Genomic DNA, 19828 nt, shown 5'->3' on the forward strand with positions numbered 1-19828 from the left:
TATTCGAAAACGGGAAGTTAATCGAGGAATGAAATTAAATTTCATTTGACTTCATTAAATCAGCATGTTCGTTTAGGTTCTAGTCTGGTGAAAAAATTTTTTGAGTAAGGAAAAATTTCTGATCTCTGATTATGTCAGAGCTGGACAAAATAGACAGTTTTACAGTTTGAAGGAAAAATAAATTTAATAAGCTGCTGTGGGTTATAATAAAAATGACCAGGTAGAGAATTGAAACAGTACCTAAAAAATAACAAACACACAAACTCGGGGGATATTTTTTTCTTCAGTGAATGACTTTTTAGTTGACCGCGTATGATTGATCCCTTACATCATGTGTAAGATACTAATGCCAATTGGTAAAAACTTGGGGCTCGACAATTTTCAGTTTGGTAAATTTGGATGGAAACGAAAAATGCTCACTTTATTTCTAGGCTTTTAGTGACTCATCATAACCCAGAGTTGAGATGCAACAAAAATGCTTGCCATACAATTCCATAGACCAAAACCGTTTATCATAAAATTCTATAGATCAAGTGTATGCAAAATAGCTTGTCATACAATTTTCGTATATGGAAAATGTATATCTAGCATTTTTTGATAGCAAAAAAAGCAGTTTCAAAAATGCCCCAAAATTTTGAGCTAAAACACTGTTCCGCTCAAAATTGCTCCAAAAACAGACAAGTTTGCGAAATTCGCAAGAGTACTTGCGCAAAACGGAACAGTTTGAGGAAATCAAAAACCAAAAATTAATTATTTGTAGAGTAAATAAGATCTGCTGCATAATCGGAAACTGTTACCGGAATCCGCAAATTGCAAGCAGAGTCTGCAAAATGTAAGCGGAATCCCAAACTTGTAGGTAGAATCCGCCTTATATTTGCGACATGCAGTTTAAATTTTAATAGCAGTTTAGTTTATATCTTTTATATATCAGGTGATTATCGGCGAGCTCAATGATTATCGGCGAGCTGCTAATGAGGTTGGAGATATTGTGGGCGGGGATGCAGTAACTTATGAAAACGAAACAACAGAGGAAATAGAAGAAAATCGAACTTAAAAATTATCAACTTGCTCAACAATATTTTAAAACCCTTTTCTATGTTTTATTTACTTAATTTTCGGTCAAAACTTTGTTTTTCACTTTTTTTTTTTCAGTTTCTTAAGAAAGGTTGAATCACTCAATTCATCAGTTTTATCAATTTGATTATTTCAATAAATACAATCGAGCTATGCTTTATATCCAATAAACCTCTTACTACAGGACACCTCCCCTCATAAACTTTCACGCCAATAAATCATTTGAACTCAACATCATATCATCTCAATAACTTATGATTTGAACCCATTTTGAACCCTCTATAATCCCAAATAAACATTTATTTCGTCGATTGTGGTTCCGAATGATCTCAAATATTCTTGCTGGGATATTTGACCCAAATACTAAAGGGCATATCCATCAACTTAATTAACCAATGATTTAAAACTTGTTCGTGCAATCAGCTGACAATGGTTAGTCCTTGCTTTTAAATTCTTAATTGCCAGATAAAAAACTGAAATAATTTGTGCATATGCAGAAACTGGTGTGTTCATTTTAAAACAAAGGTATTTTAAAATTATTCATTTTAAAAACAAATCACATACACTCTGCTTCCATTCTCGGATTCCACTTACGTTTGCAAAAACCCACTTATTCTGTTTTTTTTTGCGGAACACGCTTCCGGTTGCAAAATCCGCAAGACCTAGCTTTATTCAATTGTAGCGAAATCTGCGAAAAAACAAATGTCTCGACATGTTCACAGTACAGACGTTTGTACGCGGAATCAACGGAAGTTTTGTATGAGGAATCCACTTACATTTTGAAACATGTTTAAAGACTTGTATCTGAGTTGCAGAGATATACAGACACCAAATGCATTGCACAGTTTGGCCTCGTAATGATTTTTTCGATATTTTTAAAAGAAATCATCCAATAATTTGTTTATAAGTTACATGACTTTGATCATACTAGTTTATTTTCAAATTAATATTTTTTCGAAACTTGAAGTCTCGAAAATTATGGTCGGTTGTGACTCTTGACAAATTCCTCATTTGACAATTTGTCACTTTTTTGTATAGAAAGTTTCAACCAAGATTAATCGTATTCGACTGCCATTTAAAGCTGACAGGATGATTTTGGTCAAAAAGTAATAAAACAACAAAAAAAAATTGCTGATTTTTCTTTTTTTTTTCTTCATTTTGTCCACTCACACGAAAAAAAAAGATATTCTAAACCGTTAAAGATTTAAAAAATTAAACTACCAAAATCAGTTTACTTCTGACTAATTTATTAAATGGCTGTTCTCTTAAAAGAACGAAATATATCAACGGTTATTTATCTCAACTTGATCAAACTTTACTTTTCTTGATCTAAAAAACTTACTAGCAGTTGTTGTAGGTAAAAAAATATTGCAAACTTGCGCTCACGTTAAACTCATAGAGTTAATAAAAAATCCCGTCACAAAGTGCTTATGGAAAATTCAAAACTTATCTTGAAAAATCCAACCCGATCCCAAATATCTTTCGGAAGTCGCAATAACAACCACGAAACTCTCAAATCAAAAAGTTCGATAGACATTTTAAAGATGAAACTCACTTTTGTATTTCCTTCTTTAAAAAAATCGGAAATAAGTTTCTACTTTAACTGACTGGCCAATAATTAGTAGAAACAATTTCTTTTATATGAGCGTTATTAGTCGAAGTATTTAATATTTTTTAATAGCCGAAGTGCCAACATAAAAATTATATCAGACATGGCGAGTGATATTTCATTAAAAAAATTTCCCTTGTCATATTTTTATCAACGTTCTTGGATGAGCCTAAAATTTTATCAAGTTGCAGAAAAATCTGCTATTAAAGCTCTGAGTAAGTAAAACCAGGAAGGGACAAGTTACAAATTAAGCTCTGAAAACTAAACATATCGTCGTGAATAACTATTTTACAAAAGTTCAGCAAGTTCACTAGGGTTTTAACAGCACTATAAGTTCAAGAACTGATATGTTTTTTTTTTTGTAATTTTTGTTTTATCAAAAAAAAACATTCGGCCGACTGGAATGATTTTCAAAGTTAATCCTTCTCTCAGACCGTCTAAAAGACGTTACAATTTGAATTATTTAGACTTTAACTCTTAAGTTTTTTCTATTAAAAACATTTTCTTCAAAATTATCAGATGTTGGAACCTTCTGTGATACTACAGCAAGGGGTAAGAGCAGTTGCGGACTTCTGATTTCTGATTTCTCGAACAGAAACTAAGCTAAAAACCCAAGAAAAAAGCAAAAATACTAACCAAGAACTACCACAGTTTGAGAGGAGTGCCTTTACGAGGCGAACCAGATTTCGATGAAACCTCCTCATCAGTGGAAGAAGTTCCGGACAGGTCGGAGACCTGGCAGAACCTCGCAGTTGTGAAATTTTTGGCACAACTAACGTGGGACTAGCCATCCTATTTCCAGATCCATACGGAACTACGATGCTGGCGAAGAGAAGCCTTTATGAGCTCCCTTCGGTATAACCACAAACAATAACAACAACAATCCACAGCAGCCGTCATCTTTGACTTATTAATTTTTTTTCAACTGAACATCTGTTTGCTTCTTTAAAACTTTCTATCTAAATCTCACTTCTAAATTTGAATCCTTTTTTGAATCTTTTTGAAAACATTTTCAGGGCAAAATATCTATCAACGCAATAACCAGATACCCAAAAAAAGTCTGAAATTATTGGTAATTTTTGCTGAGGTGATCAAATTGTTAAATACTTTTTTCATTTCCTGGAGTCAATTTGAAATGGAAAACAGATGCAAAAATCCTATACAGAGACGCTAATTTTTCCGAAAGCACCCTTTACAATTATTGTTGCCGAGCAAAATTTTGACCGTGCTTCATAGATGATGACTGCAGTTTTATATTACTCCTATGGACTGGCAATGATTGCGCAACAAAATACAAAGTTGTAAATATTTACCTTCCTGTGCTTCTTTTGTTTTAAATTAAGCACAGAGTCTTTTTTGTATTGATTTTTAATTATTTTTATAAAAAGTTCAAAATTTTTCATTTCTTTGTATTTTTGGCAGAAAATTCTCCTTCTGGCTCGCTGTTAATTTTAGCGAAATAAGTATCCAACGAAAGTCCAGAATAACTGTTGAGTTTGCCTCAAGTTTTATTTGACTTCATGAATTGTGGAAAACTACTCACCTTTTTTATATATTTTTAAATGGATTTTTTTATCTGTTGTTCTCATAGAAGAAAATTATTTGGTATCAGAGATTGGGCTTCTCATACTGGCCAGGAGCATTCTCATCAAACGCGCTCAGAGGAGAAAAAACTAACCACAATTTTTGGTTGAAGTTGATACCAAAGAAACACCTAACTCATCCGGATTGGTTTTATTGATCTTATTTTTAAATCGTCTATTTTAACTCATTTGTTTTTAAGCCACCTGACTATCAAATTTTCCTTTTATAAAATTGATTGCGCAGAAATTAGCATATAAAACGACATCCATTACGTTTAGGAGAAAAAAAATCATTTCGTTTTCGTGAATCGATAAACTTTCAATATGGTGGCACACAGATATCAAAATTATTGATTTTCAAATAAATCATTGCAGTAGGTTTGTGAGTAGTGTACGTGTTGTAAGAATAGCCAGAAATACTGCAATTTAAGACTCTTTTTGGCGATCAACAGTGCCGAAACTGAAAATATGTTCAACTGTCTCATTATGGCGGGGGCGTTAAACAGTGCTAAAGTACCCAGTGTTGAAACTGAAAATGCGTTCAACACTATTAAAAATTGACAATTGACCAAATTTGATTGTTTTGATTTCATTTTGAGACTCGTTGGCAGTTTTGCGTAAAAATTGTTTTGCTTTGGAGCAAAACTGAGACGAAGTTTTTAAAGTTTGATGTACAAAATCCATTTAAGGGAGAAGAAGTTGAGTTGGCTTCGAGTTCGAAGTTTCATTTTATACAAAACATTCATCAAATTTCAGCTCTGGGGTGAAAGAATTAACTTGGTCCAACTGGAGGGAAGGAGCGTTAACTTGATTTTTTAAAAAAATGAAAAACTTATGACCCCGCAATTGGGGAACTTTTGTTTGTTTAACAAACAGCATCAAACAAAAAGAGTTTCGTTTTTCAGCGTCCGGATGGTTTTTTCAACGTCACATAAATATATTTACTGTCAGTGATTTAATAGGAGTAAAAACAGTATTCAAAATAATTGTTGGCACTTTTGAATACGATTTTGATTTTTGACACTGTTGTACTGCCCCACTCTGAGCTAAAGTTTCAAAACCAAGGTTCCAAAAACATTTTTGTTCCGATTTTTGAAAAAAATGAAACATATATATGCTCGGAGTAGTTTTTTTTAATACGGACCGTTATACAAAAATTTGACACCGTGATGGTATCTTTCACGAAATCTTCGGATTTTTTGTTTATTTACGTTTACGCTGCACGAATAATGCTTTCACAGTATCAATAGTATATGAACACATTTTGCCCCTTGCGCGTTTTGCCTCTAAAATGAATGCCACTTTTCGACCCCAAACGTTTCGCACCTCAATTTTTAAATTTAAAAAGCTGCAATTATTTAATTTCGAGCAAAACTACGTCAGTGAGTGGAAGCAAGAACGCAAGATGAGACGTGAAAAGAAAAAATGTCAAACTTTGGAGGGCTCAATAGTTTATCTCTTTCCAAACAAGTAATGCTGTGATTATCAAACGTTAAACTTGATTGCTTACGCTAATAAATGAAGTTTTTGCAACCTATTGGAGATGTGAAGACCGAATATATCCTGGCAGTATTAGCACCACGTACATACGAGCGGTCTTAGTTTTTCCATGATAAAAAATCCACATTTTAATGAATTTGAGTTTAGTTGTTACTAATTCATCGACTAATTTTTCTGAAAATTACAATAAATAATACAAAAACGAAAAAAAAAAGAAAAAAATATATGATTCAAATTTATCCATAGCGTCTTTAAATTGTTTTCAGAAGTGTTTTGTCGTTTTTTGTTAGCCGTTCTTAAAGGAAGTTAGCGTGCAGTAGTTTAAAATAAAACCTGCGAATGCTTGTATACACTTAGTTCTTAGTTGCCTCTAAGGCCAGCGTTTCTAAAAGTGACCGTTTTTGTGCACGATTGCCAAAATATGCTAAATGTGGTTAATGGCTTTTGTTTTCTGTCAAGATTTCTGACTGCAATTAGGAATTTTTCGTGAATTAGGAAATTAGGAAACTTTTTTGAAATATGTTGATGATTGAATACATTGTTTCCTTGTAAGGTCTTCTATTTTTCTCCTATAGGTTTAAGTACCGATGACCAATATTATTTACTGGGACCCAACTTAATATCAGTAATGTTTTTACCCCCTTTTTGAGAAGGGTTTTTAAATATTTATTAAGTTTTTTGAGCACTTTTAGAAATTCTTGTGAAAGGATGAAACTGTAAGTAGTTAGATTAACATATGTTAGGAAGCTTATTTTAGGTGAAAAGATCGTTAACTTAATTAAATTAATTGTTTTTACTAGCCAATTTGGTCAGAGAACGTTTCCTTTTATTTGGTATATAGTAGTTATAATAACAATGAGTTAAATTTTCATGAGATAAAGTTAGCAGAAAGCTGTCAAGGACTGATGAGCGATAGAGAAGATATTGATAACCTTAACTCTATCTAGGACTATCTGGCAATAGGGCGGTTAAATAGATTGCGGGCCCTAGAAATAGATAACCTCCGTCTTTAGCTTTTTGAAGTTGGAAACTGACTAACAGAAACTCACTTTCCTATAATTTTGCAATAACTACAATTAATTCTGTTGTTTTCAGACCTACATATTTAATAAGGAGTAGTTCTCTGCTCAAATTACACCTGTTTTACTAAGAGATACGTGGGGTCGGTTTTTAGATCCCTTTGTTTCAACTAGTATATAAAATTAAGCATAAGTCTCATTTTAGATGTTAACATTGATCATAGTCGATCTGGTCCTAAAGTTAAAATGAATTTTTTAAAAACAGATTAATTAAAAGGGTTGATTAATTAAGTATCAGTGAGCTATAAATGGATGAACAACTGTCTTAAATACCGAAATAGGTTTGGGGTATTTAGTTTAAGTTATATTAATTTAAGTTAAAGGAAAACATTAATATCTCATCTCTGTCAGTTCTGAAATGTTATACTTTTTTCAAAAGCATTTTTGTTTAAAGAAAAATTAGTGATAAATGAAAAAAGAAAAAAATTCCACTCGACTGAGCAAGTGGGGAAAACAAAAATTATGAAAATTCAGGTTGATTTAACTCTCAGCTATTTTGCTGAGACAAATCTGCACCTGCACTCTAGGCTTCATTTTCCCCTTTTTCTTCATACTTTTGATGAAATTGACATTTGCAACTTATTGATTTTTGCTATAAAAAATCAATAATTTAAACAATCAGGGCAATTTATCAGTGCCTTACTTAATTAAAAACTCAAAGTATTTTGTTAGGATCGCAAAAGAACTGGGGGCTTTGTCGCCGCGCTGTCTGCTTTTTAAGGCAAGACAGTACTTATTTTCAATATCCAGGCTAAAAGCAACAGAAAAAAAATGAATCCAATTTTAAAAGATTTATTTAAAACGGAAGGATATTTAAAATATTAGAAAACTAAAATAAACTATAAATTAGTAGAGTATTTGCAATACTACACGAGCAAACCTATGTCAGTGAGTGGAAGCAAGAACGCAAGATTAGACGTGAAAAGAAAAAATGTCAAAGGGCGCGATAATTCGTCTTTTTCAAAACAAGTAATGCTGTGATTATCAAACGTTAAACATGATTGCTTACGCTAATAAATGAAGGACGCAAAAATACAAACAAAGATTTTGCAACCTATTGGAGATGTGAAGACCGAAAATACCCTGGCAGTATTAGCACCACGTACATACCAGCGGTCTTAGTTTTTCCATGATAAAAAATCGACGTTTAAATGAATTTGAGTTTAGTTGTTACTAATTTTTCTGAAAGTTATAACAAATAATACAAAAACGAAAAAAAAGAAAAAAAGTATATTTAAAAAATAAAGTATTTAATCCATAAAGTGTTCAAATTTTCACCATGGTAATTGTAAGAATCGAACAGTTTAATTTTCTAAAAAAAAGGGTTGAGTTGTAGTATTGGAAATTTTACCCGGACAAAAGAACATTGTCCTAACTGTTTATTTAACAACCCAATTCTAAATTCGAGCCTGCCATTTAAATTTAAACCTCTTTTCACTAAATCAGATATTGACTGAGTTACTCTTATTAGGACTACAAAATTTTGTTTTGAAAATCCATTACTTCTTAAATACTTAACCACTTTTTCTCATTTTATCATGCTCATTATTTTAAAAAGGCGGCGATTATTAAGAAGTTGCTCTTAACTTCAACTTGAAACAAGCTGTATAAATTTTTAGCAGTCTTGCCGGCTGGACTGGAATCCCCTTTCTTTGATTAAGCAGAGATGCACTTGCAATATGATGCATCAGAGAGATTCATATGAGTTTTTATTAAGACAAAATTGAAGGCGGCGGTTTTAATCAAAGGGGAACTAGTTGAAAATTCCCTTAAAAGAAAAGGAGAATAAAGGTGCAGGTGAAACCTAAGTAATTAAAGATTGAATCAGCCGCCGGTTTATGCTTACGAGTAAAAAGACTGGTCTGAAATCTTCACTATTTCATTTTGCTCAGTCAGCAGCAAGTCCGATCTCTTAAAAATTTCTTTTTCGAATTAGATAATTTTTCTTTTCCACTTTTACAATAACATAGAAATAGTCTTTTTCCAAATAAAATAGAGAAAAAATTCTCGTTTAAAATTCGCTAAAACTAATAAATCGAGATACGCACAACCGAGGAAACCCGGATTTTAAGGACGAAAAGAACTACAACAAGGACACTACAGACGACTCAGCAGAAGTGCAGAAGTGGACACAACCAAGGATGACCCAAGAATACTAAGCAATCGTCGGCCTTAGTAAGAAGATAAAATACTGATGAACAAAATAAGATTAACTAAACCTCCTCATAGGTATATTTCTTTAAGCTGTTCGACTCATTTATATAACCTAATAACACTGTGCTTTGTATTTACCCAGCTAATTAATTCATACCTTTTCTAACTATTGTTTCTACTATAACTTTTGTCAAGACAACTTGACGATCTAAGGTGAGACTTATAACTTAGGATAAAATTACTAAGCATTCAACCAGCAATGAGCGCTTAGTAAAACTGGTGCGACCGCAGCAGAGAACTACTTTTTAAGAAATTTTTTTCCAACAAACTGAAAACAGCTTTTAAAAGTCAAAAAAAAATTATTATTAGGATCTGTGAGTATTTGTCAGATTAGTTCTCAACCTCAAAAAGCCACTAGACAATGGGTGTCTTTCGATAGAAACACAATTTCATTGTCTTCTACTTGACATACATTCCTAGCAGGGTTCTTGCGACAAGTATCCCCTGCGCTAACAGTCGCCCACGATATTCCTCCACCTCGAGGTCTATTATACGGCTTTCTAACTGACATATGCTCATGATTTTAACTTTTATCTATTATTACAATAATATACAAAATTTCTGAAAGAATCGTTCTCTGCCTAAGACCACTAGTAAGATATACCCTTTTTGTCCAGTAAACCACTAAATACATGCCGAAATTTCAGTTTAAAGTTATCATCACTAAAATTAACTAAACCCTGTATTCAACTAGAGTGCTCAAAAACTTATTAAATATCTTCCGTCCTTCTTTCGAGGGGGTTAAGTGGTCATATGGTCAATCTATGAGTACCTTTAATTGTATGATAAATTGAATTCTTCAATACAATATCTCAAACCATCGACACTTGTTGCTATTTGTTCTAATCCTTCATCATTTCTCGAGGCTTATCCTCAACTTTTTTAAACTAATTTTAATTGTACTCAGCTTAACGTAACTTATACCTAATCATCAATCAATGAAGCTACCAATTACTGAAACTAAGGGAAAAAACAACAAAAACCAAGAAGGAAGGAACGGAATTGGGTGTTTTTTAAATAAATTATTGGTTTTTAATGACACAGTTTGAATATACATCTAATAAACAATTAGAATACGCACTAAAACCAGTCTTAAACGTTAACCACATAATACCAAACACTAAGTTTTAGTTTCAGCGCAAAAATATTAGGTTTCACAACAAAAACTAAAGCTAAAACACTAACTCATCCACTTTATATTGATAAACCAGGTTTAAGATATCAAAAGACTCGTTTTTCTCGAAAATTTACATCTCCTTGGAGTTTAACAGTGCAATTAAGTTGTACCTTTGCTTGAGGGCTGGGGACATGTTCACCTGCTAGGGCAAATACCATTTTTCTATTATAACTTTGTTCCCAAGTTATTTGTATTTTGGTGTTTATATCAAAATAGGTCTCTGATGAACGAAAACAAATTTACATACCCTTGGAGCTTAGCCAAGCAACCAAACTTTAGCATGATAAATTTTTGCATGAAAAAGCATAAACAAAGTATACTATAGCTTTTAGACAACTTCAAAACAAAAAAAACTCAACTTCAGCTACCATAGTTTTAGGTTTCAGATTATCGTTTCAGTCCAAAGTTTTTGTAAAAACTTTAACAAAAAAAATAAAGTTTTGAGCCAATAATAACCTAAAAAGGCAAATAATTATATTGTTAATCATAACAAAGGCATCAATAAAACTTCACATAAACAAAGTTTCAGGTTTCAGCTAAGGTTTCAGCGAATAAAAAACTTAAAAAACTTTAAAAATTTTAGCAATATTTTTTCCAAAAAAAAATATATTTTTTTTTGTTTATTTTCTTATTTCATTATTAATAAGCTTTGTTAATAATCAACAAATCCTAGGAAGTTTTAATTACTCTAAAACATAATAACCAAATATACCAAATAAACCAACTTAACTTAAGAAAAAAAAAATAAACACCGAAAAAAATTAATGTCAACACATTTCAAAATTGACGTCAGCACAATAAATTTTAAACTCAATTTAGGATGCAAAGTCTCTAACATCGTATGGTATATCACTAACACTGAAAAATATCATATTAGTATACTAGCAAAACACGCTAAACCCTAACGACGATAAACACGAATTATACGTCTTTTTTCGACAATATTTTCCAGAAATTGACACAATTCTTCAGCAATGAAAAATACCAAGTAATCCAATTAATATACCGAAAGAACGATTAATTGTTTCACTTCCTATTGCTTTTTGATATCATCATATACCCAAGCAGAAATTTACTAGAATTTTAATCAATTTTTTTTGGAAACACAAATTTTTCCTCAACGAAATCTAAATTTCCCAAACAAAATAATAACAAGTTCATTAGAAAAATTTAGATATTCCATATATTGTTTATCATCACCTAGATAAATATTTATGTCTTGAATATGATGTAGAATGCTTTGTCCAACTTTTATCATGTAAGTTCAACAGGATTTAACTTAAAACTTAATTTAAAAAATAAATCCACAAAAATTATTTGGTATATCACCAACATCCAAAAGGATCAAATCACAAATTTGTCCAAACACGCACACAAAAATATAACTTCTATCTTGAAAAAGCTTAACCGGCCCCATAGAACTTTTGATCTATCCAATAAAAATTTGTATTCATTAAACCCAGCAAATCTCACAAAAACTTTTTAAAAAAATTATTTCAATCCTTACAACTAATCACTACACAACATGTCCATTTATATTTTATTAACAAAAGTTTCCATGAAATTAAACAAAAATGGCGGACGTAGTAGCATACCCAGATTTAGCTCTCGATAAGTTTACCGGCTTAGATCCAAATGAAGATGCAAGAGATTTTCTTGATATAGTAGAGAAAAAGATAGCATTTTCCCTAGGCACTAGACCAGCAGATGCAGGTGGCGACCAGGACGCATATGATAACAGACAAAGAACCTTATTTGGTTCAATATTAGGAGGTCCAGCCGCTCAATGGTATCAGGGATTAGCAGCAGATTTACCTTGGAACGATATAAAAGGTCAGTTCATAGATAGATTCACTGATGATAAGGATAAGTATAGAAGACGAATAGAAGCAGAAAACATAAAAATACAACCTGATGAGTTTATTAAAAAGCTACATATTTAAATGAAGCACCGCAGTAGACCGTGGATGGCCTAATCCAACTTTTAATGATGATCAAAGAACAGCAAAGAAAATGGAATTCTTTGTACGCGGATTGAGCCCGCCAGGCTTGAAACAAAAGGCTCATCAATTCCTAATTGAGAATCCATCCGCAACTTGGCAACAATTAAAAGATCATATTGCAATAAAAGACTTAAGTTTTGCAGTAAGTAGTGAGTTTACTGGAACAGCTTCATGTAGTGTTGATCATAAGTTGGGGATAGAAGGAATAAAGGATCAGCTTAAGGAGTTAACAGGACAAATGAAAGATCATAAACTAAATGCAGCCTATAATCCAAATGAACCCAGAAACAAACAAAACCATACTCGATTTTGTAATTGGTGTCGTAGGTCAGGTCATACTATCAGTGTTTGTTTTAAATACAGAGACCACAAAGATCAAAAACGAAAACCACCGCAGTATTTTCAGACAATTATAATTGGAGATCTCGGCCTCGAGAAGAAAATAGTTATAACAAACAATACAAAAGCTATAATCAGCAAAATAACAATACCAGACTATAGTCTCCATATCCTAGACAATCCAATAATAGAACAAATAGTTTCGATAGATCTCGATCTCAAAGTTTTGGATCAATAGATAGAAATTTCAAGAATAGGTTTAACGATCAAAACAACCCAAATTGTTATAATTTATAATATGTACAACACAAACTCAAGTAACTACAATCAAAATAGGAACAGAAGCAATTCTATACCCGATTGAAATAGAAGATCATTTTCACAAGACAATTATCGATCACGATACCAAAACAGACCCCACGAGAATAAATTTCCATCCTACAATAACCAAGCAAGATCTCTAGGTGATTCAAAACCATCTTCCAGAGAAAATAGCCGAGACAGAAATCCTAAAGTACAATTTAGTGGCAACAAAATCCATGGCTATTACAGCAATGACGAAGGCGAAGAACTTACTTTAAACTAGAACAGTCTCCGCAAGATGAAAAGTCATAAATGTATATCAATTTATATCATCATCCCGTCACAGACAAAAAAAATAATGTCCTCGAAACCCAATTTTAAGTGGATACTGGAGCAACTTGTTCACTTTTAAATTATGATACTTATTTAGAGTACGCAAAAACACAAAAATTTACACTTACTAAAGCACAATACAAAACATTTCCTATTAATGGACAAAAGTTAAATTCTTAGGATATACTTTTTTTGACGCTAGTTTTGATAGTAAAGGTGATTATTCTGTAAATATTCGAGCATGGGTTGCGGCCAAGGACGGATGTAAATTTAATAAATTAGGTATGGACTTTCTCTCTAATTCAACTAAATCGATCGACTTTTCAACACCAAAACTAGAACTTAAAATGTACCCAGGAGTGTCAGTTGCTATCAGCAATATGAAAAGCAAAAGCTATCCATTTATAAGTATTTATCAAAAAGTACATTGGGACCAAACTATAACTTTAGCACCAAAATCAACTCGTGTCATTTCATTATCCCCAGCTGACCAAGTTTTTATAAAGGGAACATCGTTCAAACTTGATAAAGACCTAAAACAAAAAGGAATATACACTTAAAACTTATTTTGTAACCATGACGAGAAAACATTTCCTATAATGATAAACAATCCTAAAGAATTGAAGGTCATTATAACCAAAAGTTCAATAGGGCAAACTTTCGAGGACATTGAAACTGATTCAAAAACAATCTACAGCGTCGCAGACAACATTGCTTTTATGGAAGTTTTGTTAAACAAAAGCGAACATCTTGATCATATTTTTCATGTAAGCGAACAATCAAAAGATCAACTGTTCTTCAAGAATGCTTCAATTAGTGAAAATCATAAAAACGCAAAAAGGAAAAAACAAAGAAGTTTTGAAACAAAAAGAACTAGATAAAACTAATACATACGGACTAGAAACAGAATTCAGCAAAACACTAAAGGACCTGAAACCCAAATCTGATCTAAATTCTACAACATATTTTACAGATACACAAATTCATGAAATCCAGAAAAAATTTGACAAGAAAAATCAAGAGTTTGTAAAAAAAAATGTGACTTTACTCACTCTGATATAGACCAAAATCAATTACAAGACCTAATGAGTATGCTTTTACAGAATAAAGACGTATATTCAGAACATAAATACGACGTTGGACTAATAAAGCAAAATTTCCATGTAAAGCTTTTACCAAACTCTGTTTTGACTAAGCAAAGACCATCAAGAGCTTCATTACACTACCAAGAAAAACTTAATGACTTACTAGATCAAATAAGTAAATCAGAAATAATTAGAGAAATGGGAAGTATTACCAAAATCAGATCTGAAATTATAAACCCAATTATAATACTTCCAAAAGGGAACATAGTCAAGCTCGTTATCGATGCGAGATACCTGAACTCAATAACTGATTTAAGTTTTTATTCATGGCCATTAGAACCAATAGGATCGTTCATAACTAAACTAAAAGTAAATTTCTTTACCACGAGTGATTTATGCTCAGCATACAATCAAGTACCTTTAACTGAGGAAACACAACAATTAACAAATTTTGTAATTGGATCAAAACAATACACTTTTAAACGAGGTTTTGGCGGATTATCTGGTCTACCAATTTCCTTCAGTAGAATAATGACAATACATTTTGCTCCTTTAATAAAAAGAAATCAAGCAGTAACCTATGTAGACGATACAATAATGCAAGCACAAACTGTAGAAGAAGTGTTTGACATCTTTGCTACATACCATGTTTTATTAAGAAAATCAGGTCTTAAAGCTCAACCAGAAAAAAAAACTATTTTTTTTCAAAGAAGAGTACAGTTTTTAGGACTTGTAATAAGTAAAGATGCATACAACCAGTTAAGAAAAAGAGAGATGATCTCAAAGCATTAAAATCTCCAGAAAACAAAAGAGATGTCATGAGAGTGTTAGGTTGTTTCGGATTTTATAGTCTGTATATAAAGAATTTACTTAGAGATTCAAAGCCTTTCTTTGAATTGAAACGGGAGGATTCAATTTTTAAATGGACACAAAATCACGAAAAACACTTTAACGAAATAAAATAAAGAATTAGCGCAGATACAATTCTAGCAATACCAGACACAAGATATCCTTTTCATGTACATGTAGACTCATCATCAATAGGAATAGGTTCAATATTGATACAAGAATTCCCAGAAGGGAAACGTTTTATATCCTTTAGTTCAAGAGTATACAAAAAAGAAGAACAAAAAATGTCAACAACAGCTAGAGAGCTTTGTGGTGTCGTATCAGCTCTACAAACATACGAACACTATTTATTAGGTTCACCACATCCAATATATTTTTATACCGATCACGAAGCTTTGATTTACCTTTGGAAAGAAGAGGTAAGCTTTCCCATAGATATTTTAGATGCCAATTGGTTTTATCACAATTCCAAAATTTGAAAATTATTTGGACTGAAGGAAAAAACCTGGCATTTAGACATACACCAATTAAAACATAAGAAAATCCTTAAAAACATTTTGTCCTACGACAAAAATGGCAACGAGGAAAAATACTTTATAGTACATGATACCGAAAAGGGACCCAGCGACGAATTTTTTCCTGTCATTAAACAAAATAAGAACGGTTTAACTAGGTTCAAAAATAAGAACAACAAACTAATCAAAGTACCCCAACAAACTAAAAAAGAACAAATTTGCTCACTAACTGATATAAGTTCTTGCTTTATACAAGGTTCAGCTATCATATAGATATCTAGCTAATCAATATAGAATGATTCAAAACAAAATACCAAATAATGATTCAAGTGACCAAGAATCAGATCATAACTATTCGGAAATATCCTTCGAATTAGACACTAACCCAACCCAGTTTGGGGATTATATGTCAAATTACGATACTGAAGACCAATCCGATCTGTAATACTTTGAAACGATTGATGAACAAGATGAAATAATTCAGGAATGTTTGCTAAACGACGAAATTTCTTTGAGTGAACAATTAACCAATAAACTAGAGAACAAAAAGTTGCAGCTAAACTGCCTAACAAACTACTTACAAACAAGGATAAGCTTACTCAGATCCTAGCACAAAAAAAATATATTTAAACACAGAACTTATTGCCAAAGAACAAGACATCGATGCAGTCATAAAAACCATAAAAGAACTAGTAAGAAACAAAAACAAAGACTCAAAAAATATACATTATAGACAATCAAGAGCTTTATCTTCATATCTAAACAAATTTGAAATTTTATCCTTAGTAGGAAATATTCTTTGCATTGAACAAATATCAGATGATCCCGAAAAAAAAATTAAATTAAAAATTGTGTACCTATGTCACTCTTTATAAAAATATTTGATTTGGCGCATACAGATGAATTAGCAGACCACGTAGGAAAAGACAAAATTGCGAATACAAAACGATTTTTTTTGGCCAGGCATGTACAAATGGATAACCCAGTTAATAGCAGGATATGTAGATTGTCAAAAAAATGAACACAAACGTCACGATCTTAACCAAGCACCTTTAGAACAATGGACGCATAAAGTACATGTTTTGTGTACTGTACACATAGATCATAAAGGACCAATTACTCCTACATCAAACGCAAAGAAACACTGTTTAGTTGTAGTAGATTCATTTTCTCGATTCCTCCAGGTATATCCAGTAGCTAACACTACCGCCATTGGAACAATAAAAACTCATTCTCACATTTGGTATTCCAAAAAACCTGCTTTATGATAAAGGAACAGTTTTCATGAACAAAAATTTTACTAGTTGGCTTCATGAACTAGGAATAACACGAGCTCCCAGAACCGCATATTCATCATGGACGAATGGTAAAGTGGAAATACAAAACAAACATCTAGGTCACATTTTAGAATTTTCTTTGATCGAGCAAAGGGAAATTGGAGTGATCTAGCAGCGAAATTCGCTTTCGCTCTTAACACCACTATCAACGCAAGTACTGGGTTAACACCATACGAAATTGTTTTCGGACAAAAACCTCAAATACCGATTTCCTTAAAGCTAGGATTACTTCGAAATTCAGAATTACCGTGCAACTCTGAATTCTGTGCTAGTCTTCCATTAACCAGACGTTCTTTACAAAAATCATCAAATAAAACTATACAACCATTATTAAAACCAAAAATTAACACTTCACTACTGATCCGAGAGAATCAATTTAAATACATCTACAATTTGCATTGAACAAACATCAGATGATCCCGAAGTAAGAAAATTAAAATTTGTGTACCTATGTCACTCTTTATGAAAACATTTGAATTCGCGCATACAGATCAATTAGCAGGCCATGTGGCAAAAGACAAAACTATTGCAAATATAAAACGATTGCGAAAAATTTTGAAAACAACGCCAAAATTCACAAAAATCGAAACAAATATATATTAGGAAAACCCTTAGAAATAGGTCAAAAAGTACTTATGGAAAACCATTCCATAGAAGCTGGCAAACCAGAAAAAGTACAAGAACTACGATCAGGCCCATATACGGTAACAAGAAAAATAACGAATGTAAACTATGAGATACAACTAGATTGAGATCAAACTATAAAAAAGACAGCTCATAGAAACCATTTGATTGAATACTTTCCCATCGAAGCAAAAGCAACGGAACTAGTAAATGACTATGTTTTAAAAGACCAGTCCTACAAACCAATCTATGAAAACCTAATGCAATCAAGGAATAAAATTGTCAATACACCACTTACCAACAAATCATTTCAAAACCCAATGGGTTCATCAGAATATTTACCTGTCCAAATACACCATAGACGAGATCATACCATCTACATCAAAACATAACCCCCAAAATGAACAGCCATCTTTTCAAACGGGCGCGACAATCAAAAGACTTCAGAGACATTGGCGACAACCCAGCTTCTACCAAGCAGGATTCAACTAAATAATCTCTAATAGTCTTCACTAACTAAAACCTAAAAACTCATTTTGTAATCCCCGGGTCATCAATTTGGATAGAAAAGATTGTTCAAACTATGACCCCACACGTAATCGTCAATCAAACTAGTAAATTTAAAAAGAAACAATGGTTTTTTTCAATAAAAATGAACCGAAAAATTTACTATTGCTAATTTTTAATAACTTGATGATAAAATTTAGTTTTCTACTTTCAACATTTATACCTCTTGCCATTCTACAGAATGATGACCTAAAAAACGTATCAAATTCTCTCAAAGTTACTCACTATGACTGTTCAAGCATGCAGAAAAATAAAATGTATGCTTTAAATCAAGTGGCCCCATGTTAAGTTAGCCCAGAAAACCTTTACACTTCCGATAGCACAATTAGCGTATATCAACGGTCTTATAGAACATACGTGAACGCAGTTATGTGTAAAATTATATTATTTCCCATTCGTTATAACTGCGGAATGTGGGCACATTCTTCCATCGTTCACAATTTGAACATGATAACCTATAAAATTATCATACCACCAGAAGATTGCGAAAAAGCAGCAAAGAACAACAAAATTTTAGCGAATGAAGATGGATACACTCATGAACTAATTATAAAAATGAATGAAAGTATTTTAAAACCCAGAAATGAAGGAACGTCATTAGAAGGCGACAGTTCGACAGCATGTAAGAATAGGGGACAAGGATCGGATCCCAATGGCTTAGATCTAAAAATTCGCATATACAAAAAGCAGCAAGAATTCTGCAGCAGGCCAGGAGCATTATATAAAACAAATTTTGAGTCCTGGTTTATTTGATATTCAGGCGGTTTTGAAATGAACACTGGTAAATCCAGCAACATACGACACGATGATAGAAATTACTATCAAATGCAATTAAATGAGAACGATCAATTCAGAGTGAAACCTTTGAACTACCGTCTGGGATCAGGTAATTTTTCATTCCTCCATGATGAACATAGCAATCAGAATTGGGATCCTCTTTGGCGCCATGTAGGTAGCGATGAAATTGATTACGAACTTCATTTCGGTGCAAAGTTAGATTACATATTGTACTTTAATGCTAAACAACTCAGACATTCTGAAATGACATTATTGCAGAATCAATGTGAACTCGAAAGAACACAAATTCTAACAATAAGGATGTTAGCTTTACAAAATACCAGGCAGGATACATGCTAACTGGCAACCTCTCTATGTTTTTGGACAACGATGGAGCAGTTGGCTGGCTGTATCACTGCCCTAGAAAGTTTCACCTCTTAAAGTTCTCGAAAAAAGCTTCAATCGAATACCAATTTTTTACAATGGGCGAACGATGTTTGTCGACCCTATTACCCGCCAAACTTTTCCTTGTGGCAACGAAATACATTGCGTTGGTGGCTACAAAAATGCCTTTCAACTTAGATGATAATTTATCTTGATAGCAATTAATGCCGGCTCCAATACCTTTCTAAACTCCTTCAATGTTCGCTCCACAAGATATAGGCCATATTACGTATTTTCCCGTATACGATTCGAGACGCGCAGGCATGTATACCCCAAAACAATTGAAAGCACTTTGGGATAACATTATTCATAACACAGCATCAACATCTATTCTCGAAAAAATTACCAGAACTGTTCTCCAAAAGGGACACATGGATTATGCGTTTATGGGATTATGGGACACATGGATAACCGCC

At 32.5% G+C, this 19828-nt stretch overlaps 4 protein-coding genes across 5 annotated transcripts in view; 2 read left to right on the forward strand and 2 right to left on the reverse strand.

Annotated features, from left to right (window-relative positions):
• The window catches only part of LOC134846998 (sec1 family domain-containing protein 1-like), a 541294-nt gene that overhangs the window by 85195 nt on the left and 436271 nt on the right, over positions 1–19828 (reverse strand). The window lies entirely within an intron of this gene.
• Positions 1–19828, reverse strand: part of LOC134846999 (metallophosphoesterase 1-like) — a 139423-nt gene that overhangs the window by 71109 nt on the left and 48486 nt on the right. The gene's annotated exons all lie outside the window — the stretch shown is intronic.
• LOC134847000 (IST1 homolog) overlaps positions 9763–19828 on the forward strand; it is a 541764-nt gene continuing 531698 nt past the window's right edge. Inside the window, exon 1 of the mRNA XM_063864478.1 lies at positions 9763–9775. The gene's annotated coding sequence lies outside the window, so the exon portion shown is untranslated. The remainder of the gene's footprint in view (positions 9776–19828) is intronic.
• LOC134847002 (NAD-dependent protein lipoamidase sirtuin-4, mitochondrial-like) overlaps positions 9763–19828 on the forward strand; it is a 500142-nt gene continuing 490076 nt past the window's right edge. The window contains exon 1 of the mRNA XM_063864481.1: positions 9763–9774. The gene's annotated coding sequence lies outside the window, so the exon portion shown is untranslated. The remainder of the gene's footprint in view (positions 9775–19828) is intronic.

The sequence above is a fragment of the Symsagittifera roscoffensis genome, chromosome 5, assembly GCF_963678635.1.
Source record: "Symsagittifera roscoffensis chromosome 5, txSymRosc1.1, whole genome shotgun sequence".
Classification (NCBI taxonomy): domain Eukaryota; kingdom Metazoa; phylum Xenacoelomorpha; order Acoela; family Convolutidae; genus Symsagittifera; species Symsagittifera roscoffensis.